The 6,968-nt window shown below is 36.8% G+C and overlaps 1 pseudogene; it reads left to right on the forward strand.

The window, feature by feature from the left end:
* Positions 1–359: 359 nt before the first annotated feature.
* LOC137732730 (cellulose synthase-like protein E1) lies at positions 360–6,732 on the forward strand (annotated as a pseudogene).
* Positions 6,733–6,968: the final 236 nt, after the last annotated feature.

The following is a 6,968-nucleotide window of genomic DNA, read 5'->3' on the forward strand; positions in this document are numbered from 1 at the left end:
TTAATTTTCAAACGCCTAGAAACTAATCAGAATGGTGAGCAACCGCCTAGCGCCTAGACGGGAATATTTTGAATAGTGATTTTAAGTAATATTCTCTTACCATATATGTGTATAACTTACTTATATATTGTCAAGTTAGCTGTCAATTAACTACTATGTCCTAAAAAATAGCTCGTTCAATTAATTGATAGTTCAGATTGATAGTTTGACATAATTACCTACATAGTAGACTATTTGATAAGTAACGTTGATATTGTTTTGATCAGCTACGTGTGTTGGGAGTTATAAGCAATTCACCTTACATATTAGGTTTAGATTTTTACATGCATTGCAATGATGCAAGTTCGGCTCGGCAAGCAATGTGTTTCCATCTTGACACGAAGATATCATCCTCTCTAGCATTGGTTCAATTCCCTCAAAATTTTTGCAACATCAGTAACAACGATATCTATAACAGTCAGTTGAGATCAACATTTAAGGTACGTAAGAACTCAAGGACCAAATTTTACATTAATTAATTATATGTCATAATTACAAATGCATATAATAATCTTTGACTATAATTGATATTGACAACGTGTATATATATAGGTGCTATGGAAAGGTTATGATGGGCTTGGAGGGCCATGTGTGTCTGGCACTGGCTACTACATCAAGAGGGTGTCGTTATGTGGAAGTTCCATTAGTGAAGGTAAATATAAATTCACTTAATTACATCACCTTAATTTGGTTTAATAACCATATGTATTAGAATTATGAACTTGTCTGTATTATATGCTTTCTTACGTTTTTTAGGTCACTAATTAGTTTCAATTATTGAATGATCAGCCGGGGATGCAATGAAACTTAGACAATGTTTTGGTCCATCCAATGAGTTCATCAAATCCCTCCGCCAAATCAACAAGCCTGATCCTATATTCATGCAGAGAAATAATGCACAGCCAAATGAAACTATTGAAACGTTACTTATTTCGAAAAAACAATTATGCCAAGCTTAGTCAATTGTGAGGAGTTGATACGTGTTAGTGGTACAATGTATCAAGCGCTCATAGTAAACCCGCTAGAGAGGTGACTGAGCCTAGCATTCCTCCAACTTTATGGTAATGGTGATCTTCTTTTATTTGTGGCATGCAGGTTGGTTTCTTATACGGTTCAGTGGTGGAAGATTACTTCACAGGGTTTCATTTGCATTGCAAATGTTGGATTTCAGTGTATTGTGATCCAAAAAGGCCACAATACTTGGGCAGTGGCACCACCAATTTGGATGAGTTTTTGGTCCAAGGGACAAGATGGTCCTCTGGTTTGGTTGATGTTGCTATCTCCAAGTTTAGTCCTCTTATATATGGCGCTTTCTATTTCTTGTCGCTCTGGGGCTTTGCTACCATTCCTCAACTCTGCCTACTCACTCTGGGGCTTTGCTACCATTCCTCAACTCTGCCTACTCAATGGCATTCCTTTATACCCTCAGATAATTTTCCCTCATTATACCTATATTTTTTTACAAGTTTCTTTAAAAATTCTTTTGTATAAATGATTCAAAATATATAATTACTTTCACTATCAAGGGAAATGTTCACTTGCTTTATGTTGTTAAGACTGAAACTGAACCATTTACTATGGTTGATTATGAACACATTTGTGGTTAAAAATTCAAACTCACAGTCTGTCGATATAAGTATTTGTATAGTATATAAGAAAGCATTACCATCTTAATTAGTTGTTATACAACTTTAGTAGTATGATTTTGACATGATAGTATGACGATCTTGTTCTTTGCAGGTGTCAAATACTTATTTCATTGTATTTTTGTTCATATTCCCATCAATCCATTCTAAACATTTATACAAGGTGCTCGCAACGGGGTCAACATTTCGACATTGGGTAATGAGCAGAGGATATGGATGATGAAGTCAGTCACATCTCACTTCTATGGTAGTGTGGATGCTTTCATGAAGAAACTTGGTATGAGAGAAGCCAGTTTTTTTTCCAACGAATAAAGTCGACGACGTTGAACAACTCAAGCGTTACAATATGGGAGTATTTGATTTCCAAACATCACTACTATTTCTTGCTCCAATGGTTGCCCTAGTCATCTTGAACATGGCATCGTTTGCTGTGGGGATTGCTAGAGGGATCTTTGTGGGGGAGTTGGACAAGATGCTGATACAAGTTTTCATACCCTTCTATGTCATAGTAATGAACTACCCTATCATTGAAGGAATGCTTATAAGGAAAGACAAAGGAAGCATTCCACTATCTGTTACCCTACTATCTGCCTTAGTTTCCCTCGTTTCTATTTTTTTGGTTCTATTATTTTCATGTAGCAAGGACATGGACTATATATTTATCCATGATATAGGTACATTTTTACTATTAAATGTAGGGGTGTCTAAAAGATGTACTTTTATTACGGTCTAGTGGTATTCCTCTTCACTTGTAAGTAAGAGATCTTCGATTCAATTCTGACCAAAGATGAATTTGAATGAAATTGTTGCTAACTCATTGTGAGGCTAAGTCTACCCATACTCATTTAGTGCAGATAATATTGTTTGTTAAAAAAAAAAAAATCTTCTACTTCACCCTCCAAAAGAATAGGAATGCACGAGTGGAGCCACAATTTGGAAGAAAGAAATGTCACCATTAAATTCTTTGATAGTGATCAAAGCAAAGTTACCATAAACTAAGCCCAATAAGTTTCGGCTGCAACATTAATGAGTAAGAACATGTACCTCCATAGTCCAAGTCCACAATAGTTCCGGACCTCTCATGTTGAGCTACTTTTTCCAAATCACCATGATGCTCTAGTAAGTTTAAAGAAAGAATAATCAGACACTCTTTTTAGCTTCTTTAACACCTATGTTTATGCTTCATTTTTTTTTTAAATTTATGCAATTTGACGATCATAAATAAAGTGGGTGTGTGAAAAAATAAAAAAGATGTGTGAAATCACTTTTCTAAATTTAACTAGGGCTATAAATGTTGCGAATTTCATCATGTTTAAGTTGACTTTGTTACAATTTTATAAGAGCTCAACTTGGTTGCCTCATTTATTTTTGAGCCGATCTCAAGTGGGGTAAAAAAGAAAAGTCAAACACAAGCTAATTTACTACATTGAGATGGTCTTCTTGTATAACATTTTCATCTAGCTTCTCATTAACGAGCTACTCACATGCTTTACGAGTTGCATGTCTAAGTCAAGCTTGGCTTGTTTCTTAAACAAGTTGAAGGCTAAATATAGAAAGAAAAGTTAACGTGTTCAAGTTTTAATCATTGTCTTCATAATCTATTATGCATTACCTCTCTTGATGTTCAAATCATAACAGTTGCACATCCAAGATTTGAAGATTGGTGGTTGCAGTGTTAAAGATCTAAGTCTTTTATTAGAAATAGAGCTCGAAGCACGAAAAAAAATTTCAATCTATTCGTTAAGGAATTTCACTGAACAATTGTCGTCAGCGGAACTATTTTGTGCACATGTCAAAAAATATCAACATATGCCACAACAATCTGATGAGTGCTATTGAGATAATTTGTCAAGTGCTCTTGACACAACCTTTTGAGTGCCACTAAAATATGCCTAGAATGCATTACTTCAAACACTTGTTGGGCACAAAAAGACCGCATTCGAAAAGTTCTTGAAAGACCTTCACATGTGTATTATCAGGACTCTAGGTGGTCTTAAGACCACCTTGGTTCCAATGTGCATCTGCCACTGATTCATAGTAATACTTTTTACCACTAATCACTTTTCTAGTTGTACTTCTTTCTACCGACTCCAAAAATAATTTTTTTACTACTGAAAAATCTATGAGATTGAACTTAGAATATGGGTGACACAAAATTTAATCACAACTTTAATCAACTCACTAATTGACGCTAAAACTCCACTCTTCATGCCCTAGTATCCAACACTTCAAAGATTTGCATCACAAAATAAAGGTCAAGATTGATTTTCAGAAGAAGAAAATTGTTAAGATTTTCAATTGCCTTTGTTCCCACGAAAATGTTGAGATGGCAAACTACTAAACGGACCAATCCTAAGTACCATAAACCCCTCTAACAACAGAATCAAGATTATATTTAAGTAACAAAATCATATATGACGACCCGTCCCAAATTGTTGTATATATTTCCTCCCTTAAAGTGTAAAGTGACGATAATGCCCTCGAGGCTTAGTGACATGGATGTATGCATATAGTTTTAAATTATTTTTCTCGCAGGCGTAATTAAATTATACGCGTCGTCACGAGTGTATTAACGCGAGTTAGGACCGAATCAGGTTTGTAACCAAAATGTTATGGATGAATAAGTGAGATTGGGTTGGCTTTATTCCTATTTGGACTTTTTTGTGTAAGCCCTAAATTCTATAGCCCATTTAGGGCTTGAGACCATTTTAAATTGGCCAACCCATGACCACACACACACACACACACACGTATAACCCTCACCCTCTCCTTTCTTCTTGAACTTTCTCTCTCTTTTATCCGTACGACCTGAGCCCTTTAACCTTCAAACACCATCAGATTTCACTGATCAAACTTGAGGTTTCTATAATCATACGTCTCTTGAGCTCTAGAATCTTGTGGTACCATTTGTTAACTGAGTTGATCTCGAAAACCTCGGATTTCAGAAACTTTGGCGAATAGGTAAAATAGCTTCGACATGATCGTGGGTGATCCACATGGTTTTGAGGCTTAGTAAGGTACTCACTCAACCTCCCTAGAATTTTAGACTAGTTTTGGAGAAGTTTGGACATCAGAATAAACATGATGGTGGAATTGCAGAGTTAGTTGGTTTTTCCAAGAATTTTTCCGGCCGTTTTCTGTCGGTTTTAGGACTTCGAATAGGTATGGTTGTGTTCTAGACTTCAAGAGCTTCAAATCTATATAAAATTTGTGAATTTTGGTTGAGAATTGCGAGAGATATTCAGGTTTTAAGATTTCCAGAATCCAGCGTTGCAGACAGTGGCTCCGACAAAGACCATTGGAGAAGACATAGAATATTCCGTCAAATTTGACAGAATATACTAACGGCGTCAGGTAAATATAATGAAATATTCTTTGATTTAACGGAATATTCCCTAACGCCATTAGGGTTTTCGTCTAGCGTGCCTGGCACATGCCTGCGCGTGGCCGACACGTGAGACATGAGAAAAGTTTTCTAAAAATATGGTAAGTTATTACATGGTTTTTGTTATGTACTTTCGAATTAACGTTAAATTAGTTGTTTCACATATAGGTGAAACATTTCTGGAGGACGAGCGTAGCCAAGCGAGACTCGAGGGTTACGACCCTGCTACATACCAGTGAGTGGGCTTTTGGTTTTCTATATATATGTATATATGTTTTACATTGCCCAGAAACTAATCTAAATGGAATTATGTTTTTAAGTGCCATGTCCTACTTGCATTTCATTTTTATATATGCATTAGTATGGGTATGCATAATATTGAATGACGCTGCGGAGGCCTAGGTAAGCTTCATGTGAGTATTGTATGATGGTAGTGGTTGCATTATGTATGGTTATACGTAGATGCATTTAGAGTTCATTATCCTGCACCCTAGTGTTAGTGCTCCCGCCTGAGGCCAGGGCGCATCCTTCACGTAATCGTTCACTTCTCGCACCATACGCTCACCATGGATCCAAGTTTGGTGGCAACCTGTTGTACAGATCACATTAGGTGGTTCCGACTCGTAGGTGACCCGCGATTCATTGCACAACCTTCACGTGATCGTAGCACTTGAGCGTACTTATTTACACCCAGCCTATCATACATACCACATTAGGTGGTTCTGACTCATGTGCAGGAATTGTTTTATGAGCTATGGGTTCAGCCGTTCAGGTTATGTTAGGTGACTCCGGTTGACATATCATTTTATATTGATTCACAACATCTGGCTTACATACTTATTACTGAGATACTTGACATGGCATATACTTGGTTTCATTGCTCTCGAGCATGATTTCTACATACGTATGTATGATTATTTTTTGGGAAATTATACGAGTTTTATGGTGAGGGATTATTATTTTTAGAAAGACAAATGGTTTCAAAAAGCTTTGTTTTTGCCCACTCACATTTTCTGTTTTGCGCCCTTCCATGTTCTAGTTAGACATTCGTGTTTGTGGTATACAAGGACTTACGGCAGTTCTGACAGACTCCAAATAATGTAGGAATTTCTTTCGTGTCTTGTATAATTAATATTTAGCTGGCTGGACTGCATCTAGGTTACCTATGCTCTGACTATGTGTATGTATACTTTAAACACCTTTACTCGCACTTGCGTATGTATCTAGTGTAAACTAGCTAGTTTGGTTTTTATATACCAACAATTTCATATCACTATCACTTCCACACTGTGCACATGGCTACGTCATCCTCATGTGACCATGATTACGCTTCGATTTAGGTCGGGGTGTGTCAGTTTGGTATCAGAGATTAGGTTTGGCAGTCCTGCATATTTTGTGGGTATTCTAATCATTTTGATGTTTTATGTCAGAACCATGCCTCTTCGTAGAAAGCCACATACTTATTCTGAGTCTAATTTTCCAGATATTAGACAACTTGGTGAAGCTATTGCTAATGTTATTCAGTCCTTACTCCGTCCTCCCCAGAAGACCCCCTTGGAGACTGTATATAACTTAAAGTTGAATAATTTCGACGATACTGAGGGGTCCGAGGAAGCTGAGCGTTGGATCAATCATGTTAAGAAAACCTTTCGAGTGATATAGTGATAGGGAAATCTTCCTGATGACAGATGGGTTGAGACAGCCACTTAGTTTTTGGATGAGGAGGTTGCATCATGGTGGAGACAGGAATCATTCCAGTTGTCAGCGGAAGATGCTGCAAATTGGGAGATTTTTAAGCATCTATTTCATAAGAGATTTATACCTCCGGAGTATTTGTATTGTAAGAGGGAAGAATTCTCGCGTTTGAAACAAGGGAAAATGTTAGCTACTGAGTATCA

Source organism: Pyrus communis, chromosome 4 (assembly GCF_963583255.1).
Source record: "Pyrus communis chromosome 4, drPyrComm1.1, whole genome shotgun sequence".
NCBI classification, from domain to species: Eukaryota; Viridiplantae; Streptophyta; class Magnoliopsida; order Rosales; family Rosaceae; genus Pyrus; species Pyrus communis.